Raw genomic sequence first — 20,062 nt, forward strand, 5'->3', positions numbered from 1 at the left:
ACAGCCAAAAACAGGCAGTTGCATGCCATCCATCTGGTCTTTGGATTATCGGTACTCCGGCGTGCACACGCATTCCGGTTTAGGCATTCGGTGCTGAAAAGTTTCACCATCCCTGGTATAGGGCCTCCTGCCTGAGCAGGGGTTGGACTAGAAGACCTCCAAGGCCCCTTCCACTTCTATTATTCTGTATACTCTGAGCATCTTTCTCCCTTCTTTCTATTGTCCATTGTGACGTGTTTGCACTTAAGGTGCAGGTCAGCACCGGCTTCCAGGAAATTGCTTCAAAAAGTGGTGAGCAATCTTGGTTGAGGCGTAGAGAGGCTGCCTCCTTGGACAATAGCTGAGAAGGAGCTTCTGCAGACTCTTAAAACTCTCCAGGATGCTGTTGAGCTTTTCTCATCGCTTCTAAGTGGTTGTTGGTTCTTGCTGTGTGACACACGAAACTTGTTTTGGTCTCTGGGAGTGCCTCGGTTGACCACCACTTGCGCTGGGCGTTGGTAAAATTTGAGTTGATCAATCTGCAGCCGGCCATTTCAATCGGAATAGAGCTGGAAGGGACCTTGGAGGTCTTCTAGTCCAACCCCCTGCTCAAACAGGAGTCCCTTGCATCATTCCATTCCAGTCTTTCCTTAAAAACCTCCAGTGATGGAGCAACCACAACCTCTGGTGGCAAGCTGTTCCACTGGTTAATCACTGTTAGGAAAGTTCTCCTTAATTCCAGGTTGCTTCTCTCCTTGGTTAGTTTCCATCCGTTGCTTCTTGTCCTCCCCTCAGGTGCTTTGGAGAATAAATTCACCCCCTCTTCTTTGGGGCAGCCCCTCAAGTAGTGGAAGACTGCTATCACGACACCCCCAGTCCTTCTTTTCTCTCGACTGGCCAGTCCCAATTCCTGCAATCGTTCTTCATATGGTTTAATCATCTTAGTTGCTCTTCTTCCACTTTTTCCAAAGTCTCAGCATCTTTTTTGAAACATTGGGACCGAAACTGGATGCAGTAATGCAGGTGTTGCTTATGCACATATTTATTAATGAGCTGTGTATGATATTAATTTAATATTATTTATGTTAATTGTATTATGATGTTATATTAATGTATTATGTATGTATTTAACACCTTTTTTGATGGCTGCCATTCCCATGGACGGCTAACGGTGAAAAGCAGAAGAGAAACTTAGCCAAATCAACCCAACCTGAGAAAAATGCAGAAATAATGTAAAATAACATACAGGTAGCTCTCAACTTACACTGTGCAAAGGTACAACAGCACTGAAGAAAGTGTCTTACGATCGTGCTTCACACTTACAACCGTTGCAGCATCCCCATGGCCACCTGATCGAAATTCAGACACCTGGCCACTGACTCATATTTATGACGGTTTTAGTGTCCTGGGGTCAAGTGACCCTGTTTGTGATCCCTTCAACGTGAGCCAGCTGTGGGTGGTGCAGCCCCAAAAGCTAATACAATCCTTGGTTATATAAACCGAGGCACGGAATCAAAATCACGTGAAGTACATTAATACCACTTATAAAACCTTAGTAAGGCCACACCTGGAATATTGCATGCAGTTTTGGTCCCCACATTACCAAAAAAAAAAAGATGTTGAGACTTTGGAAAAAATGCAAAGGAAAAATGCAACTAAGATGATGAAAGGCTTGGAGGCTAAAACATATGAAGAACGTTTGCAGGAATTGGGTTTGGCTAGTTTAGAGAAAAGAAGAATTAGGGGAGACATGATAGCAGTATTTCAATATTTTGAGGGGCTGCCGCAAAGAAGAGGGGGGTCAAGCTTGGGAAAGCACCTGAATGGAGAAGGAGAAGCAAGGGATGGAAACTCATCAAAGAGAGAAGCAACCTAGAATTAAAGGTAAACTTCCTAACAACGAGGACAATTAACCAGCGGAACAGCTGGCCACTAGAAGTTGTGGGTGCCCCATCACTGGAGGTTTTTAAGAAAAGATTGGGCAGCTACCTGTCTGAAATGGTAGAGGGTCTCCTAATTGAGCAGGGGGTTGGACTAGAAGACCTCCCAAGTCCCCTTCCAGCTCTATTCTGATTAAAATGGTATAGGTCTCCTGACTGAGCAGGGGGTTGGACTAGAAGACCTCCAAGGCCCCTTTCAGCTCTATTCTGATTGAAATGGTATAGGTCTCCTGATTGAGCAGGGGGATGGAGTAGAAGACCTCCCAGGTCCCTTCCAGCTCTATTCTGATAGAGTTACGAGAAGCGGGAGATCCGTTGGGAAAAGAATTCCTGATTCGGGTTAGAGGCTGACTGTTGCAAATCTGCATGAATCACAGCTCTGGCATCCCTACCCCCCCCCACCCCCAGTTTTCTTCGATCCTAGGGAGGGAGGTGGCCCAGTAATTCTCCTTCCTCAGTGACCGATTTGCAGAGAACGCTCCTCTGTGTCACAACTCTGCATGAATCATTGTGTGAGCTGGCACCTTCCTAGTGGAAGTGGGGTGATTTATGGACAAATAATGAGATGGAAGGAATTTCTAGTAAGTGAGGAAGGAAGGTGGTGACTCCTTTTGGGTTTTATTTTACTAGCCGAGCCTTAGGCGAGTCCTGAGAAAGTGAAGGAGTGCAAATATTAAGGTTTAACCCTTAATGGGAAGATTCAATGCACAACCAAAAAGCAGACTCTAAACAACTTGCAGGATTGTTGTGAGAAGAAATTGGATTTTTTTTTAAAAGCCCGGAGTGTCCGATCTTGGAAACTTTAACACTTGTGGGACTTCAACTCCCAGAATTCCCCTGCCAGCGATGCAAATCCCAGGAAAATAGATTCCTCCCCTCCTCAAACAGGTTGCAATAAGGCTTTCATCATTTCTCCACCACTATGAATACGGATGGAGAAATGGGCATTGTTTTCTTTTTCATTTGGGGGTGGCAACTTTTAAAAGACCTGTGGACTTCAACTCCCAGAATTCACCAGCCAGAGTTGAAGTCTATAGGTCTTAAAATTGCCACGGTTAGACACTGTGATAGCAGCTTTCCAATACTTGAGGGGCTGCCACAGAGAGGAGTGGGCCAAGCTGTTCTCCAAGGCACCCGAAGGCCAGACAAGGAATAATGGATGGAAACTAATCAAGGAGAGATTCAACCTGGAAATAAGGAAGAATTTCCTGCCGGTGAGAAGAATCAAACCATGGGACAGAAGTTGCCTTCAGAAGTTGTGGGAGCTTCATCCCTGGAGGCTTTCAAGAAGAGATTCAACTGCCATCTGTCAGAAATGGTGTAAGGTCTCCTGCTTGGGTGTGGGGGTTTGGACTAGATGACTTACAAGATCCCTTCCAATTCTGTAAATCTGAATCAATCTAAGATGATCAAAGGCCTGGAGACTAGAACAGTTGCAGGAACTGGGCATGACTGGTCTAGGGAAGAGAAGGACAGGAACGCATCTTCCAATATTTGAGGGGCTGCCCCAGAGAGGAGTTAGGGGGTCAAGCTATTCTCCAAAGCCCCTGAAGGCCAGAGAAGGAAGAATGGATGGAAACTGACCAAGGAAAGATTCAACCTGGAAATAAGGAGGAATTTCCTGACGGTGAGAAGAATCAACCGATGGAACAGAAGTTGCCTTCGGAAGTTGTGGGAGCTTCATCCCTGGAGGCTTTCAAGGGGACATTGGACTGCCCTCTGTCAGAAATGGTGTAGGGCAGGGGTGTCCAAACTTGGGAACTTTAAGACCATGCTGGCTGGGGAATTCTGGGAGTTGAAGTCCACAAGTCTTAAAGTTCCCAAGTTTGGACACCCCTGGTGTAGGGTCTCCTGCTTGGACCTTCCAGGTCCTTCCCAGGTCCTTCCCAACTCTGTTAATCTGTTAACCCCTGCCTATCTTAATCAGCCAAGAGCACAATAGAAACGTTAACAGCTAAGTAAACAGTCATGATACATAGCAACAAAAACAGGAATAATTGTGGGTTCCATTTTTCCGATGATTCTTTTTTTCTCTTTTGGTTGTTCAGTTGCAAAAACAAAACAAAAAACGACGATCAGGCTCTCTCTCTCTCTCTTCTGTGTGTCTGTGTGTGTGTGTGTATGTGTGTGTAGATTGTGAGTCATCTCAGCAGGCGTCCCCACCCTGGCCAGAGGCTTCTTTCCAGGAGAACACAGCAGGGTGTGGTGTCTTTTGTCTCCGATTTTTTCCCAAGAGTTGCCACAAAGGCAGAACAATTGCAGTCTCTTTCTTTCTTTCTTTCTTTTTGAGGGAGGGGGGTTGTTTCCTGCCCCTGTGTGTACCCTCAAATCAGAAATACTTTGGGGTTTTGCTTATGGCGTGAAGAAGCCACGATTACAATTTCTGTGCAAGTTGGTCTTTTAGGTACGGACCGAAAAGTCACGGAGTAAAAGGAATCTGACGGAGGAGGGAAGAGGAAAGGAAAAAGTAATTCTTTATTTCAGGGGTGTCCAAACTTGGGAACTTTAAGACTTGTGGACTTCAACGCCCAGAATTCCCCAGCCAGCATGGCTGGCTGGGGAATTCTGGGAGTTGAAGTCCACAAGTCTTAAAGTTCCCAAGTTTGGACACCCCTGCTTTATTTCAAAGTTAGCACCCACACCTCTCCTAGAAGACTCTTAATAGCCCCTACCCTCCTCAATAGCTCACAGCAGATCTCTGCACTTAAGAGATAAAGAGATAGTTAGGTCTAAAGGTAAAAGTTTCCCTCGCACATAAATGTGCTACTCGTTCCCGACTCTAAGGGGCGATGCTCATCTCCCTTTCAAAGCCAAAGAGCCAGCGCTGTCCGAAGACATCTCCATGGTCATGTGCCCGGCATGACTCAACGGCGAAGGCGCACGGAACGCTGTTCCCTTCCCACCAAAGGTGGTTCCTATTTTTCTACTTGCATTTTTTAGCTGCTTTGCAACTGCTAGGTTGGCAGAAGCTGGGACAAGTAATGGGAGCTCACTCCGTTACGTGGTGCTAGGGATTCGAACCGCTCAACAGCCGACCTTTCTGATCGACAAGCTCAGTGTCTTAGCCGCTGAGCCACCTATAGCTAGGTCTATTCATAGGCAAATGCCCTCACCCGAGATCCAACAGCCTACAGAGTTGCATGGGTTTCTAACAACCAACCAAAAAGTCACTTTTCCAGTGTTGTTATAACTTAGAACGATCCCTATAAACAGATGGAAAGCTATCTGCGTTTGAAAGCTTGTGCATCAGGATTAAAAGGACGGGAAAATTCATATTTTTATCACCCGGATTCTTTTTTGCAAAGCATAAATATAAAATGTAAATATAAAAACAGCTTAAATAAATACAGAGAATTCCGGACTGACAGTTCGTACCCATGAGAAGCCTTGTTTTAAGCCAGGCAGACTTCCCCTTTATTCATACAAAGTTTGCACTGCAAACTTTCGTAAACCCTTCCTTAAGCAATGCGGATATTTTAAATATTCTCTGTCGCTATAGCAGCCAGGCCCATCCCGAACCAGACAGATTCAAGTTTAGATAGAAAGCCATAAATCATGACTGACACCGGAATGTTGATGGTCAAATATTTCTGCAATGATAAGTTACAATCAACTTCAACTTCCAGAATTCCTCCATTCTCAACCGGGATAGCTTGAAGATGGGTGGACTTCAACTCCCAGAATTCCTCTGTTCTCAACCGGGATAGCTTGAAGATGGGTGGACTTCAACTCCCAGAATTCCTCCATTCTCAACCTGGGATGCTTGAAGATAGGTGGACTTCAACTCCCAGAATTCCTCTGTTTCTCAACCGGGATAGCTTGAAGATGGGTGGACTTCAACTCCCAGAATTCCTCCATTCTCAACCTGGGATGCTTGAAGATAGGTGGACTTCAACTCCCAGAATTCCTCTGTTCTCAACCTGGGATGCTTGAAGATGGGTGGACTTCAACTCCCAGAATTCCTCTGTTCTCAACCTGGATAGCTTTAAGATGGGTGGACTTCAACTCCCAGAATTCCTCCATTCTCAACCTGGGATGCTTGAAGATGGGTGGACTTCAACTCCCAGAATTCCTCTGTTTCTCAACCGGGATAGCTTGAAGATGGGTGGACTTCAACTCCCAGAATTCCTCCATTCTCAACCGGGATAGTTTGAAGATGGGTGGACTTCAACTCTCAGAATCCCCCAGCCAACATGAAGTCCATACACACAGAAGAGGGTGTGGATTTATTCTCTCCAGTGGGCAGGACCAAAATCAGTGGACTAACATCACAGGTAGTCCTCACGACCAGAATTGAGCCTGGAGTTACTAAAAGTCATTGTAGTTGTAAATCAAGTCATCATCTGAATGGATTAGAAATTAATATCGGGTTGTTTTATGATGGTCTTTTTATGTTGTTAAGTGAATTCATTTTTCCCCAATGGGATTTGTGTGTGTGTGTGTGTGTGTGTGTGTGTCATAAACTGAAAATAAAACACTAGAAATTGGCAAAACCCTTCACAAACTGCAGTCACAGGTCCGTGTGGGATACTGCAAACAGCTGCAGATGTGAACGGTTGCCAAGCACCAAAAATGTGATCATGTGCAACTCGGTTTATTTAAAAAAAGAATTATAGGTAGCTCTGGGGAGATCTGTCATAATCACAAACAGTGGTTAAGTAAGTGGCTCCAGGGATGAAGCTCCCACAACTTCCAAAGGCAACTTCTGTTCCATGGGTTGATTGTTCTCCCTGTCAGAAAATTCCTCCTTATTTCCAGATTGAATCTCTCCTTGTCTCCAGTTTCCATCCATTCTTCCTTGTCTGGCCTTCAAAGATGCTTTGGAGAATAGTTTGACTCCCTTCCTCCTCTCTGTGGCAGCCCCTCAGATATTGGAAGATGCTCTCCTGTCTCCCCTGGTCCTTCTAGTCCAACCCCCTGCTCAAGCAGGAGACCCTATACCATTCCATGGAAATGGCTGTCCAGTCTCTTCTTAAAATCTTCCAGCATGTTTTTTACAGATTAAAAGAGTTGGAAGGGATCTTGGAGGTCATCTAGTCCACCTCCCTGCCCAATCAGGAGACCCTACACCATTTCTGACAGATGGCAGTCCAGTCTCTTCTTGAAAGCTTCCAGGGATGAAGCTCCCACAACTTCCGAAGGCAACTTCTGTTCCATGGGTTGATTGTTTTTCCTGTCAGACAATTCCTCCTTATTTCCAGGTTGAATCTCTCCTTGGTTAGTTTCCATCCATTCTTCCTTCTCTGGATCTTTGGGGGCTTTGGAGAATAGCTAGACCCCCTTCCTCCTCTCTGGGGAAGCCCCTCAAATATTGGAAGATGCTATCATGTCCCCCCTGGTCCTTCTCTAGACTAGCCAGGCCCAATTCCTGCAACCTTCCTTTGCATGTTTTACACTTGCAGTCTCCTACTCATCTTTGCTGCTCTTCTCTGCACTCATTCCAAAATCTATTCTAAACATCTTTTTTGTGTTGTGGGGACCAAAACTGGACCCAGTATAGGAGCTCATGAGTCCTCCTTGCAAACAGAGCAAAATGTCCATCTAGCAGAGACGCTGTGGATGCTTCGAGCACAGAGGTTGGACTAGATGCCCTCTGAGAATCTCTACCAACTCTGGTTCCGCGATTTAACCAATATGCGCCTATTATTTCCTGATGAAGCAACACCTCCGAGTGTGGTTGCCACACCATCCTTTGAGGAAACGGGCTGGGCCATTTGCTGAGTAAACCTATTGTACACCTTGTGCATACAGATTTAGTTCCTGATCTCTTGCGGCTTGGAACCACTTTCGTTTATCGCAACTTTATGTTTATCTTGCGGGGTGTGGGTGTGGTGGTGTGCCGCGTTTGTTGTTCAACAATGCCACACAATCTCTTGATTTGCCTGTTGATGTTTTCCTTGCTTGGCTTCCAGCCAAGGGTAATCCATTAGGGCAGATTTCACCTCTTTGTGTCGGCCATTCAATGCAACTTGGCTTCCCTTTTCTTTCTCTACCCTTTTTTGGCAAATCCCAGGAAAATACGTTGCAAGAAAACCTTTTATTATTTCTCCACCGATGAATTATCTTTGAATTCAGGCGGAAAAATAGGGCATTGTTTTCTTTTGCACCAGAGAGATCCAACCTTGGCAACTTAAAGACTTGTGGACTTCAACTCCCAGAATTCCCCAGCCAGGCTGGCTGGGGAATTCTGGGAGTTGAAGTCCACAAGTCTTTAAGTTGCCAAGGTTGGACATGCCTGTTTTACAAAGCACACTTCATTTAAATTGGGCAACTGTTTGAATTAGCTTTGCTTTTAAGGCCTGAGAGCCTTAAAAGTCAATTAAACCCTAATTAAGCCAAGTCAGTGAGAAGAGTGGTAGCAGCTGGACGCGACATATATATAGCTGTATGTATATATATATATATATATATATACATACATACATACATACATACATACATACATACATATATATATATGCTGGTTTTGTTGTATTCGGGTCTTTTCCCGTGTAAGGTTTAACCTTACACGGGAAAAGACCCGAATACAACAAAACCAGCATACCTACACCCGTGAAAATCTACGAAAACAAATATATATATATATATATATATATATATATATATATATATATATATATATATATATATATATATATATATATATATATATATATATATATATATATATATATATATATATATATATAATTTTATAACATATAACAACTCAATTTTTAGTTAAGAGTGTCTTGTCTGGGTACAGATACTTTTAGAAGTGTTTACAACAATATTCATTACACTGGTATTAGTTCTATAATAATAATAATAATAATAATAATAATAATAATAATAATAATAATAATAATAATAATGATGATGATGATGATGATGATGATGATGCAACTTGGCAAAATCACCATCAGTCAAATGCAAAAAGCTGCACTGCTTGGATCTGCACGTATATTACGAAAATACGTTACGACGTCCTAGGCCCCTGGGTGGGGCCTGACTAGTAATCAATGCCAAATCCGGCGAAACAACTGGCCGCTGTGATACAGTCGTATAATAATAATAATAATAATAATAATAATAATAATAATAATAATAATAATAATAATAATAATAATAATAATAATTGCTTGTCTATTTTAATAAACCTCCCTTGTATCATTAGCCCTTTTCTTATATACACATGTTTCTCACTTCTGTTTTTATTAGCTAGGCATTGATAAAATAAGTCCCATGTCAAAAAGTGTTCAGTTTCTTCCTTTTCCTTAATTGTGTTAGTCTATCCACATCGGCACATTCTAGTATTTTTTTTAAATCGCATTTTCATCTGTAGGGATCTCTTCCCTTTTCCATTCTTGTGCAAATACAATTCTTAGCTGCAGTTAATACATGTAAAAGCAAATTTGTATTCCCCTCGTTATACTTTAATCCAGGAAAATGCCCAACAAAAATATTTCTGGTTTTAAATCTATAAGTTGCTTTATCATTGTTTCCAACCATGTATGTATTTGTGTATGTATTTATTTTTATTTTTTTGCTTTTGGGTTGGACTTAAAAAAGAAGGCAACCCCACAAGCTGGTTTTAAAAGTTGGAGAAGACTCTAAAGGCCCCCCAGGAAAGAAGGCGGGGAGAACAGATCTTAAAATATCTTTGGGGAAATGAAACCCACAGCTACTTTCATTTCACTTCTTCCCTAAGAATTAGATCTCATGAATTCAGTAGAATTGCTTCCTGTAATCCTAGAACAGGGGTGTCCAAACTTGGGAACTTTAAGACGTGTGGACTTCAACTCTCAGAATTCTGGGAGTTGAAGTCCACACGTCTTAAAGTTCCAAAGTTTCGACACCCCTGTCCTAGAATGTAGCAAGTTTAAGAGGGGTGGGCTTTGACTCCCAGAATCCCCTAGCCAGCATGAGGGGAGGACTTCCACTCCCAGAACTCCTCAGCAAAGCTGGCTGAGGAATTCTGGGAGTTGAAGTCCACAAGTCTTAAAGTTGCCAAGGTTGGAGATCCCTGGTGGAAAGCATCTCTGAGTCCTTCTCCTTTTTCAGGGGTTGCTTGTCTCTCTTGGGTGAGACAGCATGGCCGCCTTGTCCCGCAGCTGGAATATCTCATGAAAAACATCTTTTTCGGGGGCCCTTTCCTTACCCAGGCCAAGAACATTCTTTTAATCCCAGCCGCCCCGCGATGTTTTGCCAGAGACAAACTGGCCCTTCAGCCTCTGAATGCCAAAGGTGAAATATTTGGAATAGCAGCCTCGCCTGCTGCTCATATTTTCCCCCGAAAACTGTGGCCTGACCCACTTCTTGGCTCGGGGGTGGCTGCAAATCACGATGGACGGCTGCAGAAATCAACAACTCCTAATAAACGACATGGGGACTGCTGGCGAGGAAAGGATGGGGAGTAACATAATTAAATGAAGAAATTGTTTTGAGGGTGCTCTAAAGGCATCTTGCCAGCCAGGTGGCACGCAACCCAATTTGGTTACCTAAAAGAGAATTATAATGGTTGCAGGAACTGGGCCTGGCTAGTCTAGGGAAGAGAAGGACCAGGGGAGACAGGATGGCATCTTCCAATATTTGAGGGGCTTCCCCAGAGAGAAGTTAGGGGGTCAAGCTATTTTCCAAAGCACCCGAAGGCCAGACAAGGAACAATGGATGGAAACTGACCAAGGAGAGATTCAACCTGGAAATAAGGAGAAATTTCCTGACAGTGAGAAGAATCAACCCATGGAACAGAAGTTGCCTTCAGAAGTTGTGGGAGCTTCATCACTGGAGGCTTTCAAGAAGAGACTGGACTGCCATCTGTCAGGAATGGTGTAGGGTCTCCTGCTTGGGCGGGTGGGGTGGGGTGGACTAGATGGCCTACAAGGTCCCTTCCAACTCTGCTAATCTGTGGACTTCAACTCCCAGAATACTTGGCTGGCTGGGGAATTCTGGGAGTTGATGTCCCTATATCTTCAGATTGCCATGGTCGGGAAACACTGCACTAAGGCATGGCAAATATTCATTCCCAGGGTTTCAACCGCTTTCCACACACTCCTACTACCCCTATCAGTGAGTTTCTTAAATAAATTTCCAGGGTGTGTCTCTCTTCTGCTGAGCAAACCACAGAACTCAGTAGCCTAACTAGATTCCTGAAATAATTCTGCAAAATCATCAGCATTTAGAAAGAGGACCAGAGAGGCATTTCAACAGGAAATCATGTTGTGGTTGGGACCGGCCCCAAGCTTGTTATTATTATTATTTTTTTTAATTTTAGCCAAACTTCAGAAATTCTAGTCGTTAACAGGGAGGAGACGGGTGGAAAAAGAGGTACAGATAATTATATCATCGTAAAGATAATGCGCAGATTAAAAAATTACTTTGGGATGAATCAAATGAACTGGGGTTTTCTCCCAGGGATTTAGGAAATGGAGGGCATTAAATTAATTTCAGAAGTCTGTGAAATCTACCAATGGTTGACAAATACGGAGTTAAAATATGTCTCTCAACCTTGGGAACTTTAAGAGGTGTGGACTTCAACTCCTAGAATTCCCCAGCCAGCCAAGAAGTCTGGGAGTTGAAGTCCACACATCTTCAAATTGCCAAGGTTGATTAGATTAGAGATGAACAGAGTTGGGAGGGACCTTGTAGGTCATCTAGTCCAACCCCCCCACCCAAGCAGGAGACCCTACTACACCATTTCTGACAAATGCATGGCTGGCGGGGGGGAATTCTGGGAGTTGAAGTCCACAGGTCTTAAAAGTTGCTGATAGTTGAGAAATACTGATCTAAACCACGGAACTGTCAAAAGGGTTTTATTTTTGGGGAAGAAAACATTCAGAGTATTTTCCTACGTGGGTTCATATCCCAAACGGGTTTAAGAGTTTATTTTGTGTAGCATTATATTTTTCCTGCAACATCTCCTGGATCAACAATTTGGAAACGTCTTGAGCTAGCTGGGCAGAAACATCAACAGAAACTAGTTGTAAATAAACACAGGTCTAAATCAACAGAAATATACCAGAGATTTTTTTGGTAGAGTTTTTGAGGCTGGAAGAGATTGTCAAATTAATGCAATCCCTAACAGTTTCCTTCATTTCCAAAACAGCTTTAACCCCGACATAGGTAAAACACTTCTGGTTAATCCAAAGGCCCCTATTGTGATTGGGTTATGTTTACGTTACCTAGAGAAAAACTACTTTGTAAAAAATTGGATAATTTCCCCTGGTTTGGGAAGGCCTTGAATTAATTTTTCAAGTTAGTTTTTTTATATGACTCTAGGATAATATTTGAGAGGCCCTGGGTGCTCTCTGAGCATGGTTCTTTTCTTGCAGACGTTTCCTGACCCAACTAGGTAACATCATCAGTGCTAATAAGGAGTAAGGACCTTATCAGCACGGATGATGTTACCTAGTTTGGCTAATGAAACGTCTGCAAGAAAATAACCATGTTTAGAGAGGACCCAGGACCCCATAATCCTCCTCCTCCTCTTCCTCCTCCTCTTCCTTTCCACAACCCTACATCCTTCTAGCATGATGATGTTACCTACTTTGGCTAATGAAACGTCTGCAAGAAAACAAGCCAGCTCGGAGCATCAGGGACCCCTTGTTCCAACTTGATCACGTGACAGTCTGCACGGATGTTGTAACCGTCGCAGGTGTGAAAAATAAGTCTATTTGTACACTGCTGTATAAGGTAGACACGTGGCCTGTAAATATGATATTAAATAAGCAACAATAAAATAATAAATCTTTAGCATTATAATCACAAAAACTCCAAAAGTCAAGCTAACAAGAGAACAAATGTTATTTTTCTCTGCAGGCAGAGAGAAATAACATTTGTTCTCTGGTTAGCCCAAATTTTGGAGATTTCATATCCTTTTGTGATATAATTTCTCTCTGTATCCAGAGAAAAATTCTCCCTTTGTAGAATGTTACGCATTAGTTGGGAGCTCCTGGTAGAAATTACCTGGCTACAATTCATCATCGTCTTCTTTTAATGACCCCATAATAATCCCTTGCGGGGTGGGGCCTGGGCAACTGAGCAGAGCTAGCAGGATGTTGTCATGGCCGGATGCCCTTCCCTGTTGCCAATGCAGAGTTTTGTCTGGCGGATATATGTCTCACGATGCCCATTCGGCTACAATTGTTTGAATTATTTTCCCAGGCAAGTCTCTAGTCCCTATTCTTTGTGGGAGGAACCTGTAGTAACATGCAGGCTTACTTGTTCCTTCTTTCCAAAGAGCTCATGCCTAAATTGGCAGGAGGCTTAATGCCAAGATACTTTTACAGACACGCTTGCCGTTAAAAAAACAACAGATTCTAGGCACTAGTCTAAAAGTCATGTCAGTATTTAAAAGGCCGATGGTTGCACAACTTTTGATTAATAAAATGTTCTTGGTAGAAGGAGAGGCTTCTACTTCTTATGTTCACACAGAGTTGAAATATACTGTACATCAGGGGTGTCCAAACTTGGGAACTTTAAGACTTGTGGACTTCAACTCCCAGAATTCCCCAGCCCGTAGCTGGCTGGGGAATTCTGGGAGTTGAAGTCCACAAGTCTTAAAGTTCCCAAGTTTGGACACCCCTGCTGTACGTAGTCCTTGACTTACAACAGTTCTTTTAGTGACCATTAAGAGGTAAAGGTAAAAGGTTCCCCTCACATATATGTGCAAGCCAAGCCAGTGGGGAAAGCTGGATTCACTTAACAACCAGGTGACTCACTGAACAACTGCAGGGGTTCACTTAACAACTGGGGCAAGGAAGGTTGTAAGTGCATGATTCACTTAACGACCGCGGTGGTTTTCCTAACAAACGTGGCAAAACAAATGTAGTAAAACCAGACGCAACTCCGTTAACAAGCGTCTTCTTAGCAATGGAAATACTACGCACGGTTATGGTCCTATGTTGAGGCCTGCAAAAGTAAAGGTTTGCACACAAAACACTCTTTAAATTAATTAACAGATTAGCAGAGTTGGAAAGGACCTTGTAGGACATCTGGTCCAACCCCTCGCCCAAGCAGGAGACCCTACACCATTCCTGACAGATGGCAGTCCAATCTCTTCTTGGAAGCCTCCAGTGATGAAGCTCCCACAACTTCTGAAGGCAACTTCTGTTCCATGGGTTGATGGTTCTCCCTGTCAGGAAATTTCTCCTTATTTCTAGGTTGAATCTCTCCTTGGTCAGTTTCTATCCATTCTTCCTTGTCTGGCCTTTGGGTGCTTTGGACAATAGCTTGACCCCCTAACTCCTCTCTGGGGCAGCCCCTCCGATATTGGAAGATTGCTCTCCTGTCTCCCCTGGTCCTTCTCTTCCCTAGACTAGCCAGGCCCAGTTCCCGCAACCGTTCATGGGATGTTTTAGCCTCCAGTCCCCTCATCATCCTGGTTGCTCTTCTCTGCCCTCTTTCCAGAGTTTCAATATCCTTTACAGATTAACAGAGTTGGAAGGGACCTTGTAGGTCATCTAGTCCAACCCGAGCCCAAGCAGCCTACACCATTTCTGACAGATGGCAGTCCAGTCTCTTCTTGAAAGCCTCCAGGGATGAAGCTCCCACAACTTCCAAAGGCAACTTCTGTTCCATGGGTTGATTGTTCTCCCTGTCAGGAAATTCCTCCTTGTTTCCAGGTTGAATCTCTCCTTGTTCAGCTTCCATCCATTCTTCCTTGTCTGGCCTTCATGGGCTTTGGAGAATATCTTGACCCCCTTCCTCCTCTCTGTGGCAGCCCCTCAAATTCTGCAAGACTGCTCTCCTGTCTCCTCTGGTCCTTCTCTTCCCTAGACTAGCCAGGCCCAGTTCCTGCAACTGTTCAATGTCTGTTTTAGCCTCCAGTTCCCTCATCACCCTGGTTGCTCTTCTCTGCACTCTTTCTAGAGTCTCAACCTCTTTTTTATAGTGTGGTGACCAAAACTGGATGCAGGATTCTAGGTGTGGTCTTACTAAGGCTTTATAGAGTGGTATCAGTACCTCCCTTGATCTTGATTGTATCCCTCTGTTAATGCAACTTAAGATTGTGTTGGCTTTTTGGGTTGGCTCATGTTTAACTGGTTGTCCACTAAAACTCCAAGATCCCTCTCACAGTCACTGCTATTTAAGCCTGGTTTCACCCAGTCTCTATATGTGTCCTTTGGGTTTTTCTTGCCTAAGTTTAAGACTTGACTTTTCCCTACTTTGAATTTCATTTTGTTACATAAGGGCCCAGGGTTCAAGTCTGTCGAGATCCATCTGGATCTTGAGCCTATCTTCTAGGGTGTTGGCTATTCCTGCCAGCTTAGTGTCATCTGCAAATTTGTTAAGTTCCCCTTCACTCGGTTGCTGTTTACCGTACTTTCTCGGATTGCTGCAGGGGTGAAATTCAACAGGTTCTGACAGGTTCTCGAGAACCGGTAGCGGAAATTTTGAGTAGTTGGAGAACAGGCAAATACTACCTCTGGCTGGCCTCAGAGCGGGGAGGGAATGGGGATTTTGCAGTATCCTTCCCCTGGAGTGTGGAGGGAATGGAGATTTTGCAGTATCCTTCCCCTGGAGTGTGGAGGGAATGGGGATTTTGCAGTATCCTTCCCCTGGAGTGTGGAGGGAATGGGGATTTTGCAGTATCCTCCCCCTGCCACGCCCACTAAGCCACACCTACAGAACTGGTAGTAAAAAAAATGAATTTCACCATTGGTTTGCTCAATGGATTGGTCCAAATGCATGCAACGAGAAGCAAGCTAGAATAAATAAACCATGGCGTGCAAATGACTGGAGGAAAAATAGTGTGTGAAAGGCAGCCGGGAGAGAGGAATATTTTGAGTAAGAGCAAGATATGCAGAGTGCTTATCAACAACCCCGTGGACTCTCGATGACACATTCCAGCTGTGGACTCGTACCAAACCACCAAACCACGCTGTTTTCAACTTGGCGAGGAATTTGAACCGCAAAAAAAGAAAAAAGAAAAAAATCCAGCCCCTTTTTGCTTTGCTTTTCCCTCGGTTAAGAATTCTGTGTCGCAAAGAGACAGAAACGTCCTCGGTCTGCAGCAGCTCTGAAGCTTTGCAAAAAGACAGAAAGGAAAGTTGCAAAGTAAGTTGTCCTGGGTTGTCCTTTGCCACTTATTGTTGTCCTCTTCTGGATCACATCTCTACTCTTGAAGCTCATCAAGACCAAATAGGCCAAAGTGAGGTCAGCCGAGAGTTTGCAAAGCCTTGCCACCTCCTCCTCCTCTCCTCCTCCTCCTCCTCCTCCTCCTCCCCCCCCCCTCCTCCTCCTCCTCCAATTCTTCTCCTTCTCCTTCTTCTCCTTCTCCAATTCTTCTTCTTCTTCTCCTTCTCAAATTCTTCTCCAATTCTCCTTCTCCTTCTTCCCCTCCTCCTCCTCCTCCTCCTCCAATTCTTCTTCTCCTCCTCCACCTCCTCCTCCTCCAATTCTTCTTCTTCTCCTCTCTTACAAACCCCTCCCTTGTAGCACTGATAATGTTCCCTAGCTGGGTCATGAAATGTCTGCAAGACACCAACCAAGCAAATGGAGCACCAAGGTCCCTACAGTTGTCCTCCCCCTCCCCCCCTCCCACTCTTCTTTCTTTCTTTCTTTCTTTCTTTCTTTCTTTCTTTCTTTCTTTCTTTCTTTCTTTCTTCTTCCTTTTTCTTCCTTTTTCTTCCTTTTTCTTCTTCTTTTTCTCCTCCTCCTCCTCCTTTCAGCCCTTCGCATAATCCCCATCTGCTTGGAAATGGAAGACTGGAAGACTCGGGGAAATTGGCAAGCAGGAGGGGTGGGGCTGGGCGGCTGGGGAAGGTGCCAGCCAGCGCCTGGAAAACATAGATGGTGAGTGCAGTGCTGCCCCCTGGTGGCATCCATTTAAAAGAAGGATGTCTAACCTTGGCGACTTTTAAGACTTATGGTTGTGGACTTCCCAGAATTCTGACTTCTGGGTGTTGAAGTCCACATGTCTTAAAATAGACAAGATTAGACCTCTGTACTAAATCCCCCCAAAATGTTAAGAGCATTTGATGGGGTTATCAACTTGCTTCCACCTTACAGGTATCTATGGAGATTCTCTGTCGTCCAGGTCAACTGGACTTTCTGGTTTTTCTTTGAAGAGGTTTCACTTTTCGTCCAAGAAGCTTCTTCAGCTTCTTGGATGAGACGCAACTATTCATCCAGAGCTGCAGAAGCTTCTTGGATAAGAAGTGAAACCTCTTCAAAGAAAAACCAGAAAGTCCCGTTGCCTCTTGAAAAAAAGCACCAGGTAGTCCTCAATTTACAATAGTTACTATAGTGACCGATGGAAGTCTTGCAAGCCACGTTAACTGAGCTAGTATAAATTTGGTGAGTTTTAAACTGGGTTAAGGGTGTTTTTGTCCCTCTGGGGGCAACGGGTTGTGTAAATGTACTTCTTTTGTGTGTGATTGGAGTTTTCAACGTGAATGCCATTATCAACTCTTGCAGCGAGCCAGGAAAAGCTGTTATCTAATCCTGGCATTAGAGTAATAACAGCGATGAAAACATGAGATCTCGGCAACTAAGCGGTAAAAATATTCTCGGTTTCGCGCCAGAGTCCTGGGCGGGAAATGAGCAAATATTATTGTTTGATTGGTACATGTTTTTCTGCAAGGAAAGGATTTAAGGATTTGGGGTTAGGAACACTTTGGTGAGAGCAAACAGAGAAATAACCCCTTCACATCGCATGCTTAAATTGATTTCTGAATGATTCCACTTTCCAGCTCTGCGTCGTATATTGAATCGTCAACTAACCAAACGAAGAGAGTTCACAACCCATACGAAGCCTGAAAACTAAACTTAGTTTAAACACGTACGTTTTGTGACTGACACTAATTCAGTCTCTGAGATTGTAAGTGTCTTGAACGATGTTTCTCAACTTTGGCCACTTGAAGACAGGTGGACTTCAACTCCCAGAATTCCCCCGCCAGGGCTGGCTGGGGAATTCTGGGAGTTGAAGTCCACACATCTTCCGAGCAGCCAAGGTTGAGAAACATTGAACAAATATACTGGTGTGTTGCCTAGGGAGGGCAAAAAAAAAAATCCATTTTGACGTTCATGGATACTATAGGTCTGTGATGGCAAAGCTATGGCACATATGCCACATATGTGGGGGCTCATGTGTGCATGCGCGGAGTTGGGGTGTAGGTGCGGGGGAGGCGTGTGCTTTGCATTTTGGGGGTTCGGGCGCTCACATGTGCATTGGGCAGTCGGTCCAGAAAAGATTAGCCATCATAGATAGTCCTCGACTTACAACGGTTTGCTTAGTAAGTTAGTTCAAAGTTACAATGACACTGAAGAAAGTGACTTACGACTGTTTTTCATTCTTATGACCGTTGCCGCATCCCTGTGGTCATGTGATCAACATTCATGATGCTTGGCCACTGACTCATACTTACGACGGTCACAGCGCCCTGGCGATCCTCTTTTGCGACCTTCTGACAAGCAAAGTCAATGAGAAAGCCCATTTCACTTAACAACCGTGTTACTAACTGGACAATTGGCATTGATTCCCTTTTAACAACTGTGATAAGAAAGGCCGTAAAATGGGGACAAAACTGACTTAGCCACTGTCTCACTTAGCAACAGGAATTTTGGACTCAGTTCTGGTTGTAAGCCGAGAACTATCTGTGTTAGAAACTAGAGAGTTGTTAAAGAAGATGTTAAGTATTATTGTTATTATATTATTATGTGACCATATTATCAATATTATTGTGATGAATACTGCAACGAATAGGTGGATTAAGATTGCTTAAAAATAACTGTCCCCAGATCACAGACGGTTCGATGGAAATTGAGTGTTATATAAATAAAATAAATAAAACATGAAAAAAAGAAAAAGAAAGAGACTGTATTCTAATAAAATCAGCTGAAAATATCCCATACCTCCAAATCGCTCCAAACTAACAAGAGTATGTCAATTTGATGTGGCTTTTTTTAACCTTGTGAATCGATGCAAACAGTAAGCTCATGTTAACTAGGAGGTGTAAACTTCAGAATCCTTATCCAATATGAATGATTAATAATTGCTTCTATATATTTGTGTTACAACCCCTGGTATGCCCAAATATGGGAGGGAGCTCACTACTCCCCCTTTCTGTCCTTCGACTCATTACAGAAGACCATCCAGACAGAAAACCATATTTTTTATTTTTAATGTTGCCTTTTTATGTTTGTGTTGTATTTGTGCTGATAAATAAATAAAGGGAGACTAGTATAGATCTATTTCAAGCTATTTAGCACTCATCAGCTAGCCATATTTATTTATTGGCCAACCAGCCCAATGGGAATTAAAAGTGTCTTTTGTGCAGCCAGCTGGTGTTAGCAAGGAATGTGCAAGCTTTCGGACCGAACAGCACGCTTTTGTCAAGCTGATTGGAAAAGCTGCCACTGATAAAAAACATTTTGCGTCTTTTTCTGTCTTGAAAAATAAACCTGTCAGGTGGTCTGTAGAGATTTCATGAGGAAATCTTTCCACACCAAAAGCTTATTTGTGCAGAAATTGAGAAAATTTATGATTGTTGGGGGAAAGATGCCGACTCTGTAAACTGCTTAGAGAGGGCTGCAAAAGCATTATATAAGGGCTATTGCCATTTATTTATTGGAATTTGTCAAACAAAACCGAGGACAAGAATATATAAAAAAAGAATAAACAGTGACAGGGACAATAGGCTCGTTAGTGCGCTTGTGCACGCCCTCTCTACTAACCACTTAAGTATGATGTAAGATCCACGGAAGTCCATTCGTGACTGAAACTGTGAAAATTTGTAGCTGAAATAATGACAGAAATCCCACTTTTTTAACATTCAAGTTTTATGCTTTTAATAGAAAAAGAAAGACGTGGAAGGCATGAAAAGCTATCATCTTACAGAGGGTATTGGCGCCGTAAAAATGTTAATAAATAAAAAGATAAAGTAAAATAAAATATTAAAACTACAGCAAAATAGTAAAATAACGCTGGCACGACAGGCTGCCAAGTTTTGTGCTTGGTAAAATTCCGGCATTCGAGGTTTCAGAAAAATTGAGCGTGATTTTATTTTCTGGAAGTTTTAATCTCTTTTATTCACCGGAAGTTTTAATCTCTTTTCTAGGTTGTGAAGTTGGAACGAACATTACCAAAAGGATCGGCAAGTGAGAAGTACTGAATTCCTGGGGCGGATCCTACCTGGAGCGAAGTCCTAGAAAGGTTAGAG

General features: G+C 43.4%; 1 protein-coding gene across 3 annotated transcripts in view; it reads left to right on the forward strand.

Moving 5' to 3' along the window:
* The window catches only part of AHNAK (AHNAK nucleoprotein), a 77,839-nt gene that overhangs the window by 30,118 nt on the left and 27,659 nt on the right, over nucleotides 1-20,062 (forward strand). Inside the window, exons 1-2 of one of the 3 annotated variants that reach the window (XM_081968489.1) lie at nucleotides 6,059-6,193; nucleotides 19,961-20,055. The gene's annotated coding sequence lies outside the window, so the exon portion shown is untranslated. Of the gene's footprint in view, nucleotides 1-6,058; nucleotides 6,194-15,573; nucleotides 15,957-19,960; nucleotides 20,056-20,062 lie in introns of those variants that run through there. The other 2 variants (XM_081968488.1, XM_081968487.1) reach the window with 2 other exon arrangements.

The sequence above is a fragment of the Natrix helvetica genome (genome assembly GCF_964273705.1).
Source record: "Natrix helvetica genome assembly, chromosome: 16".
In the NCBI taxonomy this organism is placed as follows: domain Eukaryota; kingdom Metazoa; phylum Chordata; class Lepidosauria; order Squamata; family Natricidae; genus Natrix; species Natrix helvetica.